General features: G+C 39.3%; 1 protein-coding gene across 3 annotated transcripts in view; it reads right to left on the bottom strand.

Moving 5' to 3' along the window:
• FANCC (Fanconi anemia complementation group C) overlaps positions 1-15,986 on the bottom strand; it is a 258,726-nt gene extending 242,740 nt beyond the window's left edge. The window contains exon 1 of one of the 3 annotated variants that reach the window (XM_021064601.1): positions 15,767-15,986. The gene's annotated coding sequence lies outside the window, so the exon portion shown is untranslated. Of the gene's footprint in view, positions 1-15,394; positions 15,681-15,766 lie in introns of those variants that run through there. The other 2 variants (XM_021064599.1, XM_021064600.1) reach the window with 2 other exon arrangements.

The raw sequence follows: 24,665 nt of genomic DNA, 5'->3' as shown, positions 1-24,665 counted from the left end.
AAGGAGAGATCAAAAGTTTTACAGACAAGCAAAAACTAAGAGAGTAAAAAAAAAAAAAAAAAAAAAAAAAAAAAAAAAAAAACTAAGAGAGTTCAGTTCCACCACACCAGCTTCACAAAAAATAATAAAGGGATTTCTCTATGCAAAAAAGGCCACAACTGGAAACACAAAAATTACAAATGGAAAAATTTCATTGGTAAAGGCAAATACACAGTAAAGCTAGTTAATCAACCATGTAAGACAAAGCAGTAAAACCATCTTTATTCACAGTAAATAATTAAGGGATATACAAAACAAAAAGATGTAAAACACAATGTCAAGGACTTCCATGGTGGCTTAGTGGGTTAAGGATCTGGCGTTGTCACTGCTATATCATGGGTTTGATGTGTGGCCTGGGAACTTCCACATGCTGCAGATGTGGCCAAAAATAAATAAATAAATAATAAAACATGATATCAAAAACAGTAAAAATACCCGATTGTCAAAATGAATTTGAACTTAGGAGATCAGCAACCTAAAATAATTGGATAGATAGATTGCTATGTACTGTGTGGGGAATATAGTGAATAACTATGTAATATCTTTGTATGATGACATATTATAGCTGTACTTATCAGGGTCATCTTGAAATGTACGGAAATACCAAATCGCTATGTTGTATAAAAGGAACATAGTGTTATAGGACAATTACACTTCAAAAACAAATTCATAGAAAAAGAGATCTGTTTGGGGTTACCAGAGGCAGGGGTGAAGGGAAGGAGAACTGGATGAAGGCAATCAAAAGGTACAAACTTCTGGGTTTAGGATAAATAAGTACTAGGACCAACACAAGTACAGCCAACAGTTTATAATAACTATGAATAGAGTATTACTTTTAAAATTTTCAAATCACTATTGTATACCTGAAATCTATATAATACTGTTCATCAACTACACCTCAATTTTAAAAAATATCAGAAAAAAAGACCAGTCCTAAGATGTAATGTACAACATGATAAATATAATTAACACTTGTATGCTATATGAAAATTAAGGTAGTAATCCTAAGATTTCTCATCACAAAAAAGGGTTTTTTTCTTTTTCAAATTTTACATCCATATGAATTGATGTTCACTAAACTTACTGTGATAATCATTTCACGATACATGAAAGTCAAATCATTTTGCTGTATACCTTAAACTTATAGAATGCTATATATCAATTATGTCACCATAAAACTGGAAGGGGGAAAAAAAAGACTTGAATGTAAGACCTGAAACCATAAAATTCCTAGAAGACATAGGCCGTAACTTCACTGACATCATCAGTCTCGGCACTTTTTTTTTTTTTTTTTTTTTGTGGATTGGACTCCAAAGGCAAGGGAATGAAAAGCAAAAGTAAAAAAATGGGGCTATATCAGACCAAAAACCTTCCCTACAAGGAAGGAAACTATTAAAATAAAAAGGTAACCTACTGATTGGGAGAAGGTATCTTGGAATGATATACCTGATAAGGAGCTAATATCCAAAATATATAAAATCATACAACTCAACAACAAAAAACCAACATCCCAACTAAAAAATAGGCAGAGGACCTGAATAGATACTTTTCCAAAGAATACATAACAGATGGCAAGGGTTCATGAAATGATCAACATAACCAGTCATCAGGAAATGCAAATCACAACCTTAATGATGTATCACCTCACACCTGTTAGATGGCTATTTTCTTTTTTGGCTGCACCCATGGCACCCTGAAGTACCTAGACCAGGGACTGAATCCCCTTTTGACCTCACTCACCATATGCCCAATGGATCTAGATCTTATTGGAGAGGCATAGCTATAACTGCATAACAGTGAAATCTCTATGGGTGCTGCAAGAGAAAAACTTGCTAGAAAGCCACCTTAGGTAGGTTACTAGACACCTGCCCTGCAGGGTGCCATGAAAAGCTGGTCACAAAGAGGTTTCTCACCTGAGGGGAATGATGGGGTAAGCAGCTGACAACTGGGTGCTCCTGGCCACAGTGCACTGTAGGATGAGGCACTTAGAGGAGCCACATATCCCAGGAGCCGGTCAGTGGAAGAGCCATGTGGGCTGTAGGAGCTAGAGGTACTTATCCTGACTTTACAGAAAATATCACACTAGTCAAATGAACAACATTATGCTGATGGAATCTGATGAGCAGGAAGTAGCAAGTACTTTAGATGCTGTATTAACACATGCTAATAAGTGGATGAGAGATAAACCCCACAAAAATTCATGGATTCCCCTACCTCAGTGAAATAACCAGGGTTTAATAATTTGAAGGTAGCAAACTTCTTTCACACAGTAAATATTTTAGGCTTTGCGGATTCTATCACTATTCTTTTTTTTTTTTTTCACTCCAAAAAGCATTCTTAGCTCACAAGGACTGCAACAGTTTTGCATATTTTCTATTTGCTTAGTATATGTATTCATACATATTCATATTCACATATATTCATGTATTCATACATTACATATTAAACTCATATATATATATATACATAATTGGAAATTTTCTTTTTCTTTCCTATTTTATGTACATTGTTAGAACTTAACAACAATCTTTAGACAACAGAATATCAAGTGGGACTATGACTGATTTTGAAAACAGAGTAAGCAAGTAATGCAATGACCCTTGAGACTGCACATTTGCTCGTTTTGGTAAAGAGTAAAACCTGTTCACTTGTGGAGTTCCCGTCATGGCACAGTGGTTAACGACTCGGACTAGGAACCATGAGGTTGCTCGTTCGATCCCTGCCCTTGCTCAGTGGGTTGACGATCCGGCGTTGCCATGAGCTGTGGTGAGGCTGCAGACGCGGCTCGGATCTTGCCTTGCTGTGGCTCTGGCGTAGGCCAGCGGCTACAGCTCCGATTCGACCCCTAGCCTGGGAACCTCCATATGCCGCTGGAGCAGCCCAAGAAATGGGAACCTCCATATGCCGCTGGAGCGGCCCAAGAAATGGCAAAAAGACAAAAAAAAAAAAAAAAAAAAACCTGTTCACTTGTAAAGATAGCTTTATATTGCTGGGTAGAAATACAGTTGTTTTGCTGTTATATTGCCAAAATAATAGGTTTTATAAATTTTAAAAGCACACGTTCTGACCACAATGGACTTAAATTTCGAAGTCAATAACAAAAATATATGAAAATATATGGACGTTAAGCACTACACTTCTAAATAACATGGGTCAAAAAAGAAATCACAGATGAAAATAGAAAATATCTTGAACTGAAAACAAAAACAAAACATATCAAAATTTGGGGGATGCAGCTTAAGCAGTGTTTAAAAAGAAATCTGTTAACTCTGAACGATTGTATTAGAAAAGAATAAAGGTCTCGAATCAATAACTTAAGTTTCTACCTTAAAAACTAGAAAAAGAACAGCAAACCAAACCCAAAGCAAGCAGAAGGAAAATCTACAATAAACATTAGACTGGAAATCGATGAAAGAGAAAACAGGAAAACAACAGATAAAATCAAATGGAACAAAACGTTGGTTATTTGAAAAGATCAAAATGGATAAACCTTTAGTTACACTGATCAAGAAAGAAAGAGAAAGGATACAAATTACCCGAATCATAAATGAAACAGGGATCATCATAGACTTAAAAAGGATTCTTAAGAAAAAAATCGAACCACTTTTATAGCAACAAATTACACAACTTAGATAATGGAGAAAGGAAAATCCTGGTGAGAAATAACTTAGCAAGAAGAAAAGTGAAAATAAAAACTCAACTATAATATGTAGAGAAATTGAACTTGTCATTTAAAATTTTCCAATAAAAGAAAATCCAGGAAGAGATAACTTCATGGGTGAATTCTATCAAATATTTAAAGAAGAAATAATACTTATCATTCACAAGCTCTTCCAGAAAATATGAGAGATGGGAACACTTCCCAATTCATTTTAAAATGCTAGTATTATCATAAGACCAACATCAAACAAAGATGGCACAAGAAAATTACCTGCCAATATTCCTCAAGAACGTAGACACAAATATCCTAAACAAAATATTACTAAATCAAATCCAATAACATGTAAAAAGGATTACATACGATAACCAAGTTGGATTTATCCTAGGAATGCAAGGCTGGTATAACATTAAAAAGTTAATGTAATGTTATAATTAATAAAGAAACAAAATCACACAGCTATCTCAACAGATACAGAAAAGCATCTGACTAAATCCAACATTTATTCATGTTAAAAACTCTCAACAATATGGAACAGAAGGAAATTTTCTCAACCTGATAAAGAGCATTTCTGAAAAGGTTACATTCACATAATAAGAGTTCCAGAAGAAGAGAGAGAGAAAGGGATCAAAAATGGACTTTAAAAATAATGGCTGAAAACTTCCAAAACCTAAAGAAGGAAGCAAGGATCCAGGTACAAATGAGATGAACCCAAAGAGAACCACACCAAGACATGCTATAATTAAAATGCCAAAAGTTAGAGAATTCCAAAGGCAAGAAGAGAAAAACAAAGAGTCATATACAAGAAAATTCCCACAAGGCTGGCTATCAGCTGATGTGTCTACAGAAACTTTGTAGGCCAGAAGGGAGGATATATTCAAACTCCCAAGTCAGAAAAACTTGTAACCTATGATATTCTACCTCTTAGAATAAAAGGAGGTATGAAGAACTTCTCAGACAAGCAAAAACTAAAAGAATTTGACAATGCTAAACCTATATTAGAAGGAATGCTGAAGGGTCTTCTCTAAATGGAAAAGAAGTAAGATTCAATAGGAAAGGGAAAATCCCAGTAAGAAAGGTAAATATATAGTAAGGACTGAAGGTCACTTAAGCTAGTAAGTAGATTTTTAAAAATTGTAAAAACAATTATAACAATAAACAGCAAAAGAAGAAAAATAAGCCAGTACGTAGATTAAAAAACAAAAAAATGTAAAAGCAACTATAACTATAATAAACAGTAAAGGGATAAGCATGAAGATATAAAATAAACATCAAAACCAAAATGTGCAGGAGGGGAGTAAAAAACATAGACCTTTTAGAATATGTTTGAGCTTAAATGACTATCAGTTTAAAGCAAGTAGATATAATTATGGGTCAACATATATGAACCCTATGGTAACTACAAATCAAAAACCTACAACAGATAGACAAAAACCAAGAAAAAAGGATCCCAAGCATACTAGAATAGAAAATCATCAAATCAATGGATTCCAGTCGTGGCACAGTGGTTAACGAATCCAACTAGGAACCATGAAGTTGTGGGTTCAATCCCTGGCCTTGCTCAGTGGGCTGGGGATCCAGCGTTGCTGTGAGCTGTGGTATAGGTCACAGACGTGGCTCAGATCCCATGTTGCTGTGGCCCTGGTGTAGGCCAGCAGCTACAGCTCCAATGAGACCCCTAGCCTGGGAACCTCCATATGCCACGGGAAGCAGCCCTAGAAAGGCAAAAAAGCCAAAAAAAAAAAAAAAAAAAAAAAGGAAAGAAATCATCAAATCAAAATGGGACAAACAAAAAGAAGAAATGAACAGAGAAGAACTACAAAGACAACTGGAAAACAAGGAATAAAATGGCAACATACCTATCAAAAATTACTTTAAATGTCAATGGACTAAATGCTCTAATTAAAAGACACCAGGTGGCTGACTGGATGAAAAAACAAGACCCATCTATATGCTGCTTAAAAGAGACTCTCTTCAGAGTCACAAACAGACTGAGGATGAAAAAAGATAATTCATGCAAATGGAAACAACAATAAAGCAGGGGTAGCAATACTCAATTCAGAAAAAAACAAAAGATATTTCATGCAAATGGAAACAACAATAAAGCAGGGGTAGCAATACTCAATTCAGAAAAAAGCAGACTTTAAAACAAAGTCTATAATGAAAAACAAAGAAGGGCATTATATAATGATAAAAGGATCAGTACAAGAAAACGATACACTTGTTAACATACATGCTATATTTGTCCATGTTATACGCAAATATATAAAGCAAATACTAACAGACATAAGGGGCAAAATTGAGGAGTTCCCATAGTGGCAGAGTGGAAATGAATCCAACTGGAAACCATGAGGTTGCGGGTTTGATCCCTGGCCTCACTCAGTGGGTTAAGGATCCGGCACTGCTGTGAGCTGTGGTGTAGGTCGCAGATGCAGCTCAGATCTGGTATTGCTGTGGCTGTGGCATAGGCTGATGGCTACAGCTCCGATTAGTCTGGGAACCTCCATAAGCCCAGGGTGTGGCCCTAAAAAAAAAAAAAAGACAAAAATGGGGGGAGGGGCTCGAAATTGATGAGAATGAAGTAAGAAAAGACTTACCCTTACTCAGACATCCCACTTACATTAATGGGTAGATTATCAGACAGAAAATCACTGAGACAAGAGTGCTCTTAAAACATGAAAGTTAGATTTAACTGATATCTACAGGACATTATATTCTTCCCCCACAAAAAAGGAATACACATTCTTTTTAAGTACACCTGGAACACTCTCCAGGATAGACCATGCACTAGCTCACAAAACATGTCTCAACAAGTTTATGAGGATAGAAATTATAACAAGTATTTTTTTGTGGCCACAATATTATGAAAGTAGAAACCAACTACAGAAGAAAAACAAAAACAGGAAAAGTACAAACATGTAGTGACCAAACAATATGCTACTAAAAAACCAATGGGTTGATGAAATCAAAGAAGAAATCAAAAAATACTTTGAGGAGTTCCTGTTGTGGCGCAGTGGTTAACGAATCCGACTAGGAACCATGAGGTTGCGGGTTCAGTCCCTGCCCTTGCTCAGTGGGTTAACGATCCGGCGTTGCCGTGAGCTGTGGTGTAGGTTGCAGACGCGGCTCGGATCCTTCGTTGCTGTGCCTCTGGCGTGGGCCGGTGGCTACAGCTCCGATTCAACCCCTAGCCTAGGAACCTCCATATGCCGCGGGAGCGGCCCAATAAATAGCAACAACAACAACAACAAAAACAAAAAGACAAAAAAAAAAAGACAAAAGACAAAAAAAAAAAAAATACTTTGAGACAAATTAAAATAGAAACACAACTTTCCAATCTCTATGGAATGAAGCAAAAGTTCTAAGAGCGAAGTTCATAGTGACGCAGGCCTTCCTTAAGAAACAAGAAAAATCTGGGAGTTCCCATCATGGCTCAGCGGAAACAAATCTGACTAGCATCCTTGAGGATGCAGATTTGATTCCTGGCCTTGCTCAGTGGGTTAAGGATCCAGTGTTACCATGAGCTGTGGTGTAGGTTGCAGCTGCAGCTCAGATCTGGCATTGCTGGGGCTGTGGCATAGGCCAGAAGCTACAGTTCCAATTAGACCCCTAGGGAAGCTCCATATGCCTTTGGTTGTGGCCCTAAAAAGACAAAAAAAAATTTTTTTTAAATAAACAAGAAAAATCTCAAACAACCAAATCTATCAACTGAAAGAATTAGAAAAAGAAGAGCAAAACCCAAAAGTCAGCAGAAAGAAGGAAATAATAAAGATCTGAGAGGAAGTAAATAAAGACGAAAAAAAAATAGAAAAGATTAATGAAATCAAAAGCTGGTTTTTTGAAAATATAAACAAAATTATAAACCCACTTTATCAACTGATGATAAGAAGACCCAAATAAATAAAATTTTTTAAAAAGAGGAGAAATAATAACCAATACTACCAAGATACAAAAAAAAAAAAAAATAAGAGAATACTATAGTTATATGCCAACAAATGGGATAACTTAGTAGAATTGGACCAATTTCTAGAAACATACAGCCTGCCAAGATTAAGTCAAGAAGAAACAGGCAATTCAAATAGATTGATCACTAGAAATGAAACTGAATCTGTAATTAAAAAACAAAAAAAACCAAAAAGCCCCAAAGCCCAGAAACCTCCCAGCAAACAAAAGTCCAGTACCAAATGCAATGGCTTCATAGGGAATTCTACCAAACATATAAAGAAAAAGTAATACCTATCTTCAAACTGTTCCAAAACATTGAAGAGAAGGGAAGACTACTAAATAAATCCTACAAGGCCACCATTACCCTGATACCATAACCAGACAAAGGCAATACAATAAAAGAAAATTACAGGTCAAGATCTTTGATGAAAACACAAAATCCTCAATAAGATATTAGCAAATGAAATTCAACAATTCATAAAAAGGATCATACACCATACTCAGCTTGGATTTATTCCAGGGTTACAAGGATGGCTCAACATACACAAATCAATCACTATGATATACCACATTAACAAAAGAAAAGACAAAAACCAAATGATCATCTCAATAAACACAGAAAAAGCATTTGACAAAATTCGATAGTCATTCATGATAAAAACTCTCATCAGGAGTTCCCGTCGTGGCGCAGTGGTTAACGAATCCGACTAGGAACCATGAGGCTGCGGGTTCGCTCCCTGCCCTTGCTCAGTGGGTTAACGATCCGGCGTTGCTGTGAGCTGCAGTGTAGGTTGCAGACGCGGCTCGGATCCCGCGTTGCTGTGGCTCTGGCGTAGGCCGGTGGCTACAGCTCCGATTCAACCCCTAGCCTGGGAACCTCCATATGCCGTGGGAGCGGCCCAAGAAATAGCAACAACAACAACAACAACAAAAAGACAAAAAGACAAAAAAAAAAAAAAACAAAAAACTCTCATCAAGTTGAGTATGGAGGGAACATATCTCAACGTAAAAGCCATTCAAGACATCCACAGCCAACATAAATACTCAACAGTGAAAAGCTGAAAGCCTTCTTGCTAACCTCAGAAACAAGACAAGAATGATCATTCTCATCATCTCTACATAACACAGTATCGGAAGCCTTAGCCACAGCAATAAGACAAAAAAAAAAAAAAAAAAAAGAAAGAAAGAAAGAAAGAAATGGCATCCAAATCGGAAGGGAAGAGATAAAACTGCCATTATTTGCAGATATGATACTCTATGCAGACCCTAGTGTCCACTGAAAACTACAGAATAAATGAAATCAGCAAGATCATGGGATACAAGACAGCAATCTGTTGTGATTCCATACACTAATAATGAAATCAGAAGGAAAAAGTAAAATAACAATCCCTTTAAAAATCACATCCAGGAGACGGGATTAAGATGGCAGAATAGAAGTACTGGAGCTCAACTTCTCTCCTAAAAACAACAAAATTCACAACTAAAGACTGAGCAATCGCCACCCAAATGGACCGGAAACCCATACCCTACTCCAGAAGAAAAAGAGGAGGCCACATCCACAGGTAGGAGGGGTGATTTCGTGATATAAACAACCCCATACCTCCTGGGTGGGAAGCTCCACAGACTGAAAACTAACTGGCTCACAGAGACTCACCTACAGGAGTGAGAGTTCTGAGCCCCACATCAAACCCTCACATGCTGGGATCTGTCACTGGGAGAAAGAGCCCCTGGAGCATCTGGCATTGAAGGCCAGCACGGCTTGTGCGCAGGAGCTCCACAGGACTGGGGGAAATGGAGACCCCATTCTTAAAAGGCGCACACAGACTTTCACATGCACTAGGTCCAAGGGCAGAATGAGGTCTCCACAGGAACCTAGGTCAAACCTGACTGCAGTTCTTGGAGGACATCATGGGAAAACAGGGGTGAATGTGGCTTGTTGTGAGGGAAGGACATTAAAGGCAAAGCTCTCAGGGGAATATTCAGCAGTTGCCTTTCTCTGGAGGTGGCCATTTTGGGAAAATCTGGCCCCACCCATCAGTCAGTGCTGAGAAGCCCCAGGGCAAACAACAATCCAGGTGGGATCACAGCCCCACCCCTTAGTAAACAGGCTACCTAAAGAGCCTCAGGCACACAGCAGCCCCTAATCCCATCCAGAGACTAAGCCCCACCCACCAGAGGGATTAGAATCGGCTCCACCTACCAGTGGGCAGGCATCAGCCCCTCCCATCAGGAAGCCTACAGCAAGCCCCCCATACTGACTTCAGCCACAAGGGGGACAGACACCAGAAGTAAGAGAGGCTACAGCTCTATTATCTATAAAAAGGTCACCACACCAAAAACCTATAAAAATGAAAAGAAAGAGAACTATAACTCAGATGAGGGAGAAAGGAAAAACCCCAGAAAATCAGCTAAGCAATGAGGAGATTCTCAGCCTCCAGGAAAAAGACTTTAGACTGTCAATGCTGAAGATGATGCAAGACATTGGAAATAAACTGGAGGCAAAGATGGATAACTTACAGGAAACACTGACCAAAGAGATACAAGATATAAAACTTAAACAAGGAGATGCAAAATACAATAATTGAAATAAAAAACTCACTAGAAGCAGCTAACAGCAGAGTACAGGAGGCAGAAGAACGAATAAGCGAGGTGGAGGACAGATTAGAAGAAATTACGGATGCAGAACAGCAAAGAGAAAAAAGATTGAAAAAAAATAAAGAGAGTCTCAGGGAACTCTGGGACAATGTTAAACGCACCAACATCTGTATTATAGGGGTGCCAGAAGGAGAAGAGAGAGAGAAGGGGACAGAAAAAATATTCCAAGAGATAATAACCGAAAATTTCCCTAACATGGGAAAGGAACCACTCACTCAAATCCAGGAAGCACAACGAGTACCATATAAAGTAAACCCAAGGAGAAACACACCAAGACACATAATAATCAAACTGACCAAAATTAAAGGCAAAGAGAAAATCTTGAAAGCAGCTAGGGAAAAGAAACAAGTAACATACAAGGGAACCCCAATAAGGGTATTGGCAGATTTTTCAGCAGAAACTCTGCAGTCCAGAAGGGAGTGGCATGATATACTTAACGTGATGAAAGGAAAAAACCTCCTACCAAGAATACTCTACCCAGCAAGGCTCTCATTCAGATTTGAAGGAGAAATCAAAACCTTCTCAGATAAGCAAAAGCTGAGAGAATTCAGCAACACTAAACCAGCCTTACAACAAATACTAAAGGAACTTCTCTAGGCAGAAAAGAAAAGATCAGCAACAGGAAACAAAAATTCCACAAATGACAAGGCTCACCAGTAAAGGTATCTATATAGTAAAGATACGAAATCATCCATGCACAATTATACCATCAAAATCAGAAATCATGAGAAGAGGTGGGTACAAATGCGGGACACCGGAGATGAACTTGCAATTAAGAGAACAACAACTTAAAACAATCTCATATACATATAGACTCTTACATCAAAACTTCAGAATAATTGCAAACCAAAAATCTACAATTGATACACAAACAAGGAATCTCTGGAGAAGAAATAAATCTCATAGTAAATAAGTGCATAATCCACCATGAAGGGGGTCATTTGACATCATTCTTGGAATGCTGAAGTCTTCTTAGATCTGATGCTGATTTCCTCTCCATCAAAGAACTTATGATAATTACAATTAAATAATGCCACTGTACAATTAAATAATACAGTTCAACAATTGTATTATTAATAACCATTTCTCTCCATGGTACAATGTAAAGTCTATAATGTCTTGTTTATCACATCACCTAGAATGGTGTAATGCATTTATTGAAGAATCAATGAGATGGAACAAATTGTGAGGACATAATTATATAGTTACACTGTTTTTTAACCAACTTATGCATTTTATATTCTACTTATTTTCAGAGGGTGTATTATTTTTGTTATGCTTACTAGTTGTTATTCTTTTTACTATGCTATATAAAATATTTAATGGTATATAAGGCTTTCTTTATAAATTTTAGTTGCATAATATAACAATTTACTATAACGCTAATTTTTAAAGAAAAATTGAAATGTAATAGATAAAACTAAGTAGTAAAGATGAAAGCCATAAAATTGGGATAAAGTATAGAATAAATTTCCTATTTGTCTCAGCATATTTTCCATTCCACTTCTCCAGTGGGAGTCACTTAATCTGTTTCTTAAGATCCATGTTATAATAATCTGTGTGAATGTAATTGTGTGTAAATGTATGTATTTTATTCTGTAAAAAAATAAAAATAAAAATAAAAATAAAATAAATAAATAAATAAATAAAATAAAAATCACATCCAAAAAAAACACAAATATAGGAATAAACTTACTCAAGGAGGTAAAAGACCTATACTCTGAAAATTATAAAACTGATGAAGGAAACTGAAGATGATTCAAAGAAATGAAAAAATACCCCATGTACTCAGACTGGAAGAATTGATATTATTAAGTCATATTAGTCAAAGCAATCCAAAGATTTAATGCAATCTGTATCAAAACACCCATGACATTTTTCACAGAACAAATACTCCTAAAATTTATATGGAAACACAAAAGACCCTGAATGACCAAAGCAATTCTGAGAAAAAAGAACAAAGCTGGAGGTATAACCTTCCCAGACTTCAGACTATATTACCAAGCTACAATAATTAAAACAAAATGGTATTGTCACAAAAACAGATACATAGATCAATAGAACAGAATACAGAGCCCAGAAACAAATTTACACACCAATAGCCAATTAATCTCTGACAAAGGAAACAAAGATATATAACAGAGAAAAGATATTCTCTTCAACAAGTAGTTCTGGGAAAACTGGACAACCACATGTAAAACAATGAAATTTGAATATTCCCTCACATGGTATACAAAAATAAACTCAAAATGGTTTAAAAACCTAAACTTAAGACCCAAAACCATAAAATTCAAGGAAGAAAACACAGGCAGAACACTCTTTGCCATAAATTGCAGCAATATTTTCTTGGCTCAGTCTCCTAAGGCAAAAGAAAAAAAAAAAAAAGAAAATAAACAAATTGGACTTAGTTGAACATAAAAGCTTCTTCACAGCAAAGGAAATCACCAACAAAATGAAATGACAACCTACAGAATGGGAGAAAATACTTGCAAATGATACAACCAACAAGGGCTTAATATCCAAAATATACAAAGAGCTCAACACCTAAAACCAAACAACCCAGTCAAAATATGGGCAGAAGACCTGAAAAGACATATTTCCAAAGAGGACATATAGATGGTTAACAGGCACATGAAAAGATGCTCAACATCACTAATAGTTAGGAAAATGCAAACCAAGGAGTTTCCTGGTGGCTAAGTGGGTTAAGGTTCTGCTATTGTCACTGCTATGGCATGGATTCCGTCCCTGGCTCAGGAACTTCCACATGCCATGGGCACAGCCAAAAAAAAAAAAAAAAAGGAAAATCAAAACCACAATGAGTTATTACATCACACTCGCATGTGTCAGAATTGCTATCATCAAAAAGTCTACAAACAACAAATTTTGCCAAGCATGTAGAGAAAAGGGAATCCTTTTGCACTGTTGATGGAAATGTAAATTGGTGAAGCCACTAAGGAAAACAGCATGGAAGATCCTTAAAAATCTAAAAGTAGAACTATCATATGATCTACTCCTATACACATCTGGAAAACAACAAAAACACTAATTCGAAAAGATATATGCACCCCAATGTCCACAGCAGCACTACTGACAATAGACAAGATATGAAAGTAACCCAAGTGTCCATCAACAGATGTGGGTTAAGATGTGGAGTCTATGTATGTGTGTTCTACACACATGGATATTAATATTATTCGGTCATAAAAAGAACTTAAATGCTGCCATTTGTAGCAACACAGATAGACCTAGAGAATATTATGCTAGTGAAATAAGTGAGACAGAGAAAGACAAATACTGTATGATATCACTTATATGTGAATTCTAAAAAAATAATACAAATGAAGGTAGATGCAATACAGAAACAGACTCACAGATACAGCAAACAAACTTGTGGTTAGCACAGGGGAGAGAAAAGTGGGGAGGGACAAGTTAGGGGTATGGGATTAACAGATACAAACTACTATATATAAAACTGATAAGCAACACAAATATACTGTATAGCATAGGGAATGATACCCACTATCTTATAATAACCTATAATGTAATATAACCTACAAAAATACTGTATCACTACACTATACACCTGAAACTAACACAATACTGTAAATCGACTATATTTCAATTGAAAAATAGTGATAATCCATTTGGTGCTGACTTCCGGCCTGATTTGAGGCTCTACCACTACCAAGCTGGAACTGCCACACATGTGAGATTTCCCTGGCTCTCTCTGTGGCCTGGATAATCAATCCAACTTTCTACTGGCCAGGCTGGCCTCCCTGTAACTGGTTTTCATAAATAGAAAATTTGTGTAATTGTTACTGGAACTACTTGCTGAAATCTGGAACTGGTTAAAAATACCATTTATTTTAAAATACACACGCAGTTTCACATACATGCAGAAACACATCTTTCACATCCAGCCAATCAATCAACTTAATGCTTTTTATTAGAGAACAGAACAGAAAATTCAGATAACCCAATACAGAGTTTGCTGTTCTTTTCAGGAGCCTCAGTAAGTGTTTTTCAAGAAATCAAGAAGGATATGACTAAATACTGGAAAAAAAAGAATTAATATGTGTAATATATCAAAGTATAATTAGCCTAATCCTGTAACAGCGGGATCTAACTTTTACTCTTGGGGAAAGAGGACTTTGATTTAACTAGGAAAAGCAAATTGTTTTTTGACGCAATCTTTCTTGTACACTTATATAAGTAATGTATATGAGGGCTTATTTCCTTGTGAAGTTGGTACAGTATGTTAGATTGAAACACCGATTTAAGTTTAATGGATAAAGTCACAGTGAGTATGTTTCTATCTAAGCTTATGTAATAAATGATCCCAACACATGGTATGAATTCTATCATTTGTAACAACATTTCCTTCCCTCTTGAGGGGAGTAATGAGAAAATGTTCCGAGCTGCACATCACTAAAGGTGAGTGACATCCAGAAAGAAATGAAGTTGGGTGGTCCAAAAGTGCCCCGTCCATCTGATAAATATATCAATCACATCTCAGTTAAGAAGTATTAAATGGGACACAGGCTGGAATGAAACCAGGAGCCAGGGAGCTTTCCAACAGTTTCCGATTAAGACAAACGCAGAGGCACAGACAGGTCTTCGCTGGAGAATTCGTTGGCCTTTCCTTGACATCCTGGTCCCAAATTTCTCATGTTTCAAAAACCCCAAATCTTTTTCCCCCTCCAGACTTCTCCAGCCCACACAACATGACCACAGAGAGTTCAAGGCTGTAAACGAGTCTACGTACAAAACAGGAAAAAAAGCAAGCTTAAACAAGCACCGCCCTTCCCCACTTCCCCAAAAGACACCTCTCAAAGGCTTTGGACGCTATTTAGCCTGCCATTAAAAAAAAAAGAGAGAGAACCCATCAGAGAGTTCGCCCATCAAAACCCTCTTTCCCTCCTAGGATGAGGAGGAAAGGCCAGGAGAGAAGGATGGGTAACCGCCGCGCCCCGGGCTCCTCTAATAGGGGGGTTGGGGCGTAGCGGTGCGGGGAGCTTGCGGCCAGCTGCAAAGAGCAAAGGATTAAGAAAGGCGAGCTTTTCACGGCTCCTACAGTCCCGGGGAGAAGAAATTCACCTTTGCTCCTTCCTTTTAAGAAGATATAGCAGCCTCTGCTCAAGGAACAAAAAGAACCAAAACGCCAACTCCCAGCTCCCACCGCTCTGGGGGCTCGCTTCCGGGTGGCCACTCCATTGGCTCCATCCCCTGGAGCTGCCCCGCCCCTGACCACGCCCCCCCGCAGATTGGCGCCACCTGAAACCCCTACACGTCTCTTCCCCAACCCCTGCACACTGCAGGAGCACGGCTCACCCACCTACTTAGGGGAGCGCAGCGAAAGTTCTCGCGAGCCTTCCCTCCCTAACCCCCCATCCTACACCCCCAGGCTGACGTGTCAGCCAGACCCCCGAGGGAGGCAGCTGCCCTCGCTCTCGTTCTGCGGCCTCTTACCGGGTGGTCCGCGCCAGAGCTGCTTCAGCAGTTTGGACAGTAGCGGAAAGGCTGCCACCTCCCGGGTTCTGTGGTTTGAAAGTTAGCCTTTTCCTCGTACTGGCTTTTTGTTTTGTTTTGGCTTATTTGGAATTTTCCCGCGGTCGCTCCGCAGTGGAGCCGCGCGCGCACGTACCCGCGATGCACTCTGGGGCCTGGCCCGCGGCCCCGCGCCCCCGCGGCATCGCGGGAAAATTCGGACGAATCTCGTGCTCGTGGGGGCGGGGCGGGGGCCCAGGGCTGGGCCGGAAGTCGAATCTGCCCGGCCGGACTCCTGGCGGACTCCCGGGCGAGTAGGGCAGCTGAGGCTTCATTGGAGGTTCTCGGACTTTGTGCTTATGTCGTGATCTAACTAGACTGTAGGAGGGACCCGCAGCGGAGAAAACTGGGATTTTAATCGGTTGCTGCCCAATGATTTCAAGATTATATTCAAAATGCAGAGAAGGGAAAATGAAATTTAGTTTTTAAAAGAAAAATTGGAGTTCCCCGTCGAGGCACAGCGGAAACGAATCCGACTAGGAACCATGAAGTTGCGGGTTTGATCCCTGGCCTTGCTCGGTGGGTTAAGGATCCGGCGTTGCTGTGAGCTGTGGTGTAGGTCGAAGACGTGGCTTGGATCTGGCGTTGCTGTGGCTCTAGCGTAGGCCAGCAGCTGCAGCTCCGATTAGACCCCTAGCCTGGGAACCTCCGTATCCCCCGGCTTGGCCCTAAGAAAAGACAAAAAGAAAAAAAAGAAAATTGAGTCTTTTATCAAGGTAAAACTTTTAAAGGAGGCCTCGAATATGATTTTCGAGGTGCAGTTACACACGAAAAAGGAATCTTTCTTGGGTTAATGTCCCTAACTACCACCTAAATCGGTTCCATAGTGTTTGGAGTTCAAATCAGTTCAACACTGTATTTAAACCACTTAAATAAATGGAAAGCAGCATTTTCTGTACATTTCCATTCATGTCGTTAAGATTAGCATGTCTTGGTTTGTTGTTTTTTTTAATTCTTGAATTTAGGAATGCGTGAATGTTTTTCATAGATGTTTAAGTTGTAAAAAAAAAAACTAACAAGTTTTAATTTTTTAAAAAAATCAGTGCCTTATATTTATAAAACTACAGCTTCACAGTATAAATTTCCCACTATAATGTATTTATAGGGATTTATAGACATTTATTTAATCTGGCATCCATATGTATGGAACTATCCTAAAACTTTAAGCAATAATGAGGTGATTGCTTTTTAGAATACCTGAAAAGTTTCCTGAGAAAAATACTTAGATATGAACCCTATTTTTTTTTTCTTTTTCAGCTACACACACACACACACACAAACACCCCAGAGATGGATGTTCCAAGGCCAGGGATGGAGTTCAAGCCAGAGCTTCGACCTGCATCTAGCAATGCTAGATTCTTAACTCACTGCCCGGGGCCAGGGATCTAACCCGCACCTCCGCAGAAAAAAGCTGGATCATTAACCTACTGCACCACAGCAGGAACTCCTGAATCCTATTTTAAACTCCCTCATAACATTGACTATATGTGCTTCTAGAAACAACTTTGGTCACAGTATAAAGTCAGATCACAAATAATATGACAAAAATGAAAAATGGCATATGTAAGTGAAAGTTATTTCACCCTTAGAATTAAAATCTAGTCTAATGGAATCCATCCTTTAGAATCTTTGCATTCTAGAGGGAGAAACACTACAGCTGAGTGCTGCAAAGTTACTGACATTATCCAACCTTCCTTCAAAATTCAAACAAATAAACTGCCTTGGAATCTCACCATTGTAGTAAGACTCATGTTTTCAGAATTGGGCCAAACACCCACCTCATTTCCATCTCTCATATAGCAGCTCAACACTTAACACTATTTTATCCTTGACTTTGATACTTGTCTCTGGTATCTCAACTGAATACTTAATGAGTATTTATTAAGTCCCAGGCACTAGTCTGATACTTCGGCCTGATTATTTTCTTAAATTCTCACAGCAATCTTATGTGATAGGCAATATTCCAATTTCACAGGTAATCCCTGCTAATGCACAGGTCAGTCTCTACTAGTAGGTGTTGTATTTGAAGCACTCACAAAGTGACTCTGGTGCTTGTGCTTGTATGTGAAGCACTCACAAGTGACTCTAGTGCTTGTGCTTCTTATCACTGGCCATTCTCTTGCTTCCAACCAAATCTGGGTACCAGACCACCTCCCTACACACACACACACACACACACACACACACACACACACACACACGCTCATTCCCTAGGCTCTGTTGAACAAATGCACCTTAGGAAGACGTATTTGTACTAGTTGCCCAGTTTCCTGTCACAGCTACTTGAATCAGGAATAGTAACCTGACCCTCACTGAACCAATCAAGCTATTGGGGAATTTGAAATTGCAGCACTGGGAGTTCCTGTTGTGGCTCAGTGGTAAAGAACCTGACTAGGATACATGAGGACACGTGTTCAATTCCTGGCCCTGCTCAGTGGCTTAAGGATCCAGCATTGCCGTGAACTGTGGTGTAGGTTACAGAAGCAGCTTGGATCCCACATGGCTGTGGCTGTGGCTGTGGCTGTGGTGTAGGCCAGCAGCTGCAGCTCTGATTCGACCCCCAGCCTGGGAACCTCTATATGCTGTGAGTGCTGCCCTAAAAAGACAAAAAAAAAAAAAAAATTTGCAGCCCTGAGATTGATTGTATCATCCCCACATCATACAAGCCAAAACCCATGCCAAACGAAGTTACTATGGGAAGAAAAAGTATGAGGAAACAAAGTTGGGTAGCAGGAGAAAGCAAAAAAGTTGAAAGACTGTGTTTTTCATGAGAGAGAGAGGGCAGTGTCCATTCCCAACATTCCATTTTTAAGTGCATTTAATTTTCTTTTTCTTTTTTTTTTTTCTTTTTTTTTTTTTTTTTGCTTTTTAGGGCCACACGTGCAGCATATGGAAGTTTCCAGGCTAGGAGTCAAATCGGAGCCACAGCTGCTGGCCTACACCACAGCCACAGCAAAATAGGATCCGAGCAGCATCTTTGACCTAGACCACAGCTCGCGGCAACCCCAGATCCTTAACCCATTGAATGAGGGCAGGGATCGAACCCATATCCTCATGGATACTAGTCAGGTTTGTTACTGCTGAGCCACAATGGGAACTCCTAAGCACAATTTTAAGGCAAACTGTCTATGTTTATTTTCCTGTTCTTAGTTGTCTGTGAGATTCCCCCATGTCCTCACAACAATCATCCCTTTCATTTATTCTCATGTCAATGAGTACCTCCCCCTTACTGCAAATCAAGCCCTAAGGACCTGGAGGCCACTGCTGTTCTTTGGGTCTCTGAGCATTTGCACTTTAGCTGAAACTACTCAATAAATTAATCAAGGGATACCTCATGAGAAGCTCCCAAGCAGAAGGCATGAAGCATATCGGCTGCACTGAAGACACAGATTCATCTGGGCATCTTGGAGGTGGGTGAAATTGCACAGCTCACCTATACAGTCCAGGAGTTCCCTAGATGTGGACCAGTCAATAATATTAGAAGACTAACAGAGTTAGCTTTTTATTTGGTTAAATAAAGACTTGGGGGGGGATTTTGAGGGGGAGAGGAATCTGCCACCATTATTTCAATTTTTTTTTTTTTTTAGGACTGCAGGTGTGTCATATGGAAGTTCCCAAGCTAGAGGTCAAATCACAGCTATAGCTGCCAGCCTGTGCCTCAGCCACAGCAACACCAGATCCCAGCCGAGTATGAAACCCACACTACAGCTCACGGCAATGCAGGATGCTTAACCCACTGAGCGAGGCCAGGGATCGAACTTGTATCCTCATGGATACCAGTCGGGTCCTTAACCCACTGCGCTACCGTGGGAACTCAAAACAGTTTTAACTTTAAAATGGAAGTCTCAAAGAATGGTCAAAATACATTGAATGACTACATTTTGCTTTGCAAAACACTCATTAGCTCGTCCTTATTCATTTTACCACTTCCTCTCCCCTTGTTAGTATCAGAACACTGCTTTTACTTAAATGGCAATATGCCAATAAAAAAGACTACATTTCCCAGCCCCCCCTTGCGGGTAGGGACCATGTAGCTAAGTTGTAGCCAGGGAGAGAGATGCGGAAGCTGTTGGGCAGGATGTTCAGAAAGGCTCTTGAAAGACAGGTAATAAGAGGCAAGGAGGGATTTGACCCTTTCCGCCTTTCTCTTGCTTCCTATTGGAGGTCTGGTCATCTTGGACCATGAAGTGCTTGAAGGACAATGGTCATGGAATGAAGATGGCAGAACAAAAGAAATAAAAGGAACCTGAGTCCCCAGTAATCACGGAAGTCACCTGGTTTGCCTAACTCTGGACTTCTTTTTCTAATAAAGAAAAATAAATCTTTTTTGTTTCAACTACTGTTATTTTAGGTCTGTCTTGTTAGTAGCTAACCTCAACTAAGACAGTATAGTAGGGTCTGAAGTTACTGTGATGAAAAAAACGAGAAAGAAAAAAATACATATTCTCTACTCTTGGGAAGCTTTGTCTAGCGAAGGGGATCTGCCTTTAATTAATCAACATCTTCTCTTCCAGTAGCAGAGATCAATAAGTAGGTAGTTGTCAAAATGGAATAAACTCAAGACAGTAGCTAGTTCCCTTAAAAAGGGGGTGGGGGCAGAGTTCTCATTGTGGGACAGCAGAAATGAATTCAACTGGTATCCATGAGAATGCAGGTTCAATTTCTGGCCTCACTCAGTGGGTTAAGGACCCAGCGTTGCACTGAGCTGTGGTGTAGGTCAAAGATGCTACTCAGATCCTGTCTTCTGTGGCTGTGGTGTAGGCCAGCTGCTGCAGCTCCGATTTGACTCCTAGCCCTGGAAACTTCCCTATGCTGCTGGTGTGGCCCTAAAAAGCAAAAAGAAAGGAAAAAAGAAAGAAAGAAAGAAAGAAAGAAAGAAAGAAAGAAAGAAAGAAAGAAAGAAAGAAAGAAAGAAAGAAAGAAAGAAAGAAAGAAAAGAAAGAAGAAATGACGGGGTAGGGGAGTTCTAAACCACCTCAAGATATCAGAAGGCAGGAGACCCTTACCCACTTAACTTCTATAAATTCTGTAGAATGGAGAGACAACTCTATCATTGTGCAATGTGACAGAATTCCCAGAAAGCCGAAATCTGTTATTTTTCCATCGGGCAATGGTATACGCTGTTTGAAAGAATATATATATTAAAGCTTTTTAGCCTGATTTTCTTTAGTTCAGTAAAAAATGCACTCCTATTTAGGGCAAGCACTCCCCACCAATCATGGTGTGTTGTTAACCAACATAGCACATTTTTATTGCCTGCAAAAAATAATAAATTACATTTTTAAATGAGCATATGGCTTAAAAATAATTTTCCTCATACGTATTTCATAATGATTCATTTAGCATGAAGTTGGTATTAAAGAAATGCTAAGCATAAGCACTTTAAAATAGCAAATGAAGGAAATTATGCACACTTATGGTTTGATGAATTCTGGCAACTATGAAGTGAAAAAGTAAGTTTTTTTCTCATTCTTGTGTCTGTTTCAGATCGACCCTTTAATTACCGAGCATTTTCCAATAAGACTAGTTAACTGCATTTATTTATGTACTACATTGAGGTTTCAGTACACTCCAGTCATACAATAAAACCCTTGTTTGGGGCAGAGGAGGAAATAGGGAGATAAACTTCCAGATGAGTAAGTCCTGGAGATCTAATGTACAGTGTAGTAACTACAGTTAAGAATGCTGTATTACATACTTTAATGTTGCTAAGAGAGTAAATCTTAAATGTTCTCTCTCTCTCTTTTTTTTTTTTTTTGGTCTTTTTTTAGGGCCACACCCATGGCCTGTCTTTTTTAGGGCCACACCCCTGGCCTGTGGAGGTTCCCAGGCTAGGGGTCAAATCAGAGCAACAGCTGCCGGCCTACACCACAACAATTGCCAGGTGGGATCTGTTCTGTTTCTTTGACCTACACCACAGCTCAGGGCAACGCCAGATTCTTAACCCACTGAGCAAGGCCAGGGATTGAACCTGCATCCTCATGGATGCTAGTCAGATTCATTTCCACTGAGCCATCATGGGAACTTCTGTTCTCATTTTTGAAAAGGTAATTGTGTAAAATGATGGAGGTGTTAACTAGCCCTATTGTTGCAATCATTTCATAATATATAGGGGAGTCCAGTCATTACATTTACACTCTAACTTGTTGCAGTCGTATATGTCAGTTATAATTCAATAGAACTAGGAAAAAACTGTGGGATAACAAAGGGAAACACTCCAGACATGACACCAACATACATGACATGTATGATGTTATACACATATATGTATAATATATACATACGTGTGTATTCATTCTACTTTCACTCCTCAAGGTCCAAGATCTATAAAGGCAAGCGGGAGAAACTAACGTTTAATGAACATCTACTAGGTCAAGCATTTTGCTAAGCACGTTACGTTTATTGTCACATTTGATTCATTTCCCTGGCATACTCTTACCACATGTAAGGGTAATAAAAAAAATGTCACTTCTGGAGTTCCTGTCCTGGCTCAGAGGTAATGAACCCAGTTGGTATCCATGAGGATTCGAGTTGGATCCCTGGTCTTACTCAGCAGGTTAAAGACCTGGTGCTACCATGAGCTGCTGTGTAGGGCACAGATGTGGCTTGGATTCTGCATTGCTGTGGCTGTGGATGTGGCCGGCAGCTGCAGCTCCAATTTTACCTCTAACATGGGAACTTCCATATGCTGTGAGTGATGCCCTAAAAAGACCAAAAAAAAAAAAAAAAAAAGTCACTCCTATCTTTCTTATCTTTTTTTTTTGTCTTTGCTGTTGCTACACCAGAGCCACAGCAACACCTGATCTGAACCACATCTGTGACCTACACCACAGCTCAGCGCAATGCTGGATCCTTAACCCACTGAGCAAGGCGAGGGATCGAACCCACAACCTCATGGCTCCTAGTCAGATTCATTTCCACTGCACCACGACAGAACTCCAGTCACTCCTATTTTTCATGTAAGCCAATAGAAACAGTGTATCAGGAGAAATCATTCTAACTGTAAAAATAAATAAATAAAAATTTAAAAAATAAGCAAGACAGCAAGTGACAGATCACCATCTGCAGTCTCAGTGGGATTTGGTTCTTCCTTGAACGATGTGGATTGCTTTTCTTCTCACACTTGCAGACACCTGTCTTTCCATTACTCCCTGGCTATTTCATGCATATATCTTAGCTCCCAGTAAGACCACATTCATCTTAGCTGAAACCAGGTCTTCTACTCATGTATCACTGAAGGAACTAGCAAAATATTGGGCCAGAAAGAATAAGGAAGCACACCCAAAGGTTGCATCTGACCAACAGACTTATTTTGTTTATCTTGAAGAATATTTGAGAAAAAAATTAAAGGAAAATATTTAGAAATCAGAGGATTGCACCAAAAAAATTTCTCCATGTCCCACTTTTCTTTTCAAAAATGGGCAAGGTGGGCACCCTGAGACAGGATTTCTGCCTGGGACCCATCAGCTATAGTTCAAGAGCAGAACCTCCTTTAGATGGGTAGTCTCTCCAGCTGTGTAGTCTCCTTCCAGCCCCAGACTGACCCCTAGAAGCACTTGAGTTTGGAACTCCTGTGCCAGCCACGCTATGGAAATCTCAAGTGATGTCCTCATTGTATTTCTTCATTTTTCGAGTGTGGAAACCTCTTGGTAAACCTATATTCGGCCCAGAAACTATCTAAGGGAATCTTCACACAATATTTTTAATGTATAATTGTCCTCTGAGATCTTGTTGCAATATGTGAACCTACAGCATTAGCACTAAGAGCTTGTTTAAAGCTCTACTGCACCAGAATCTGCAGTTTAGCAACATACCCAGGTGATTTGGATATGAATTAAAAATTGAGACGTTCTCCTCTAGATGAAGTTCATAGCTAACCTTATCACACATGCACACACACACACACACACACACACACACACACACACACACACACCCCACACACAAGTCCGAGCCCAATTCACTCATTTTTGTGTCATGGAAATAATATTCAAAAATTACCGATTCTTCTTTTGCGTTTTTGAGTGTAGAGTCAGAGGTCGGTACCCTTCTAAAGGGATGAGAAGAGATTAAAAATACAAAACAGGAGTCCCCATTGTGACTTAGTGGAAATGAATCTGGCTAGTATCTGTGAGGACTGGAGTTCAATCCCTGGCCTTGCTCAGCGGGTTAAGGATCCAGCGTTGCAGTGAGCTGTGGTGTAGGTCACAGATGCGTGGCTCAGATCCAGCGTTGCTGTGGCTGTGGTGTAGGCAGGCAGCTGTAGCTCCGATTCGACCCTAGCCTGGGAATCTCCACATGCTGCGGGTGCAGCCCTAAAAAGATAAAAATTAAAAAATAATAATAAAAATAAATAAAATAAACATAATATAAAAAGTCAAACTCTTTTAAAAAAATAAAAATGCAAAATAATGTAAGGTAACTTCTCTAGGCTTAAGCCACAAAAACCCAACTCGTAGAATTTACGTATTATTCTTGATGACAGAAGGAGGATACACTGCAGGAAAAGTCAACGAAAAGCCTACTTTCTCTAGCACTGAGAATTGAGGGAGCACTATGGAGGCATGAGAGACCTTCAGTCCAGGATATGAGCGTGTCCTACATGTCCTCTTTTCCCCAGAGAGATGGAGAGAGTCTATGAAGTCCACACGAAGGCACAAGGGTCTTTTGTTCTTACATGTCTCTTAAAATCTGCCTCCGACCAAAGAACAGACATCATAACTTAAAAATGGGCAAAGGACTTGAACAGATATTTTTCAAAGATCTACAAATGGCCAATAAGTACGTGAAAAGATGTTCAACATCATCAGTCAACAGAGAA

The sequence above is a fragment of the Sus scrofa genome, chromosome 10 (assembly GCF_000003025.6).
Source record: "Sus scrofa isolate TJ Tabasco breed Duroc chromosome 10, Sscrofa11.1, whole genome shotgun sequence".
NCBI lineage: Eukaryota > Metazoa > Chordata > Mammalia > Artiodactyla > Suidae > Sus > Sus scrofa.
The sequence above is the reverse complement of the archived record's forward strand: the minus strand, read 5'-3'. Positions and strand labels throughout refer to the sequence as shown.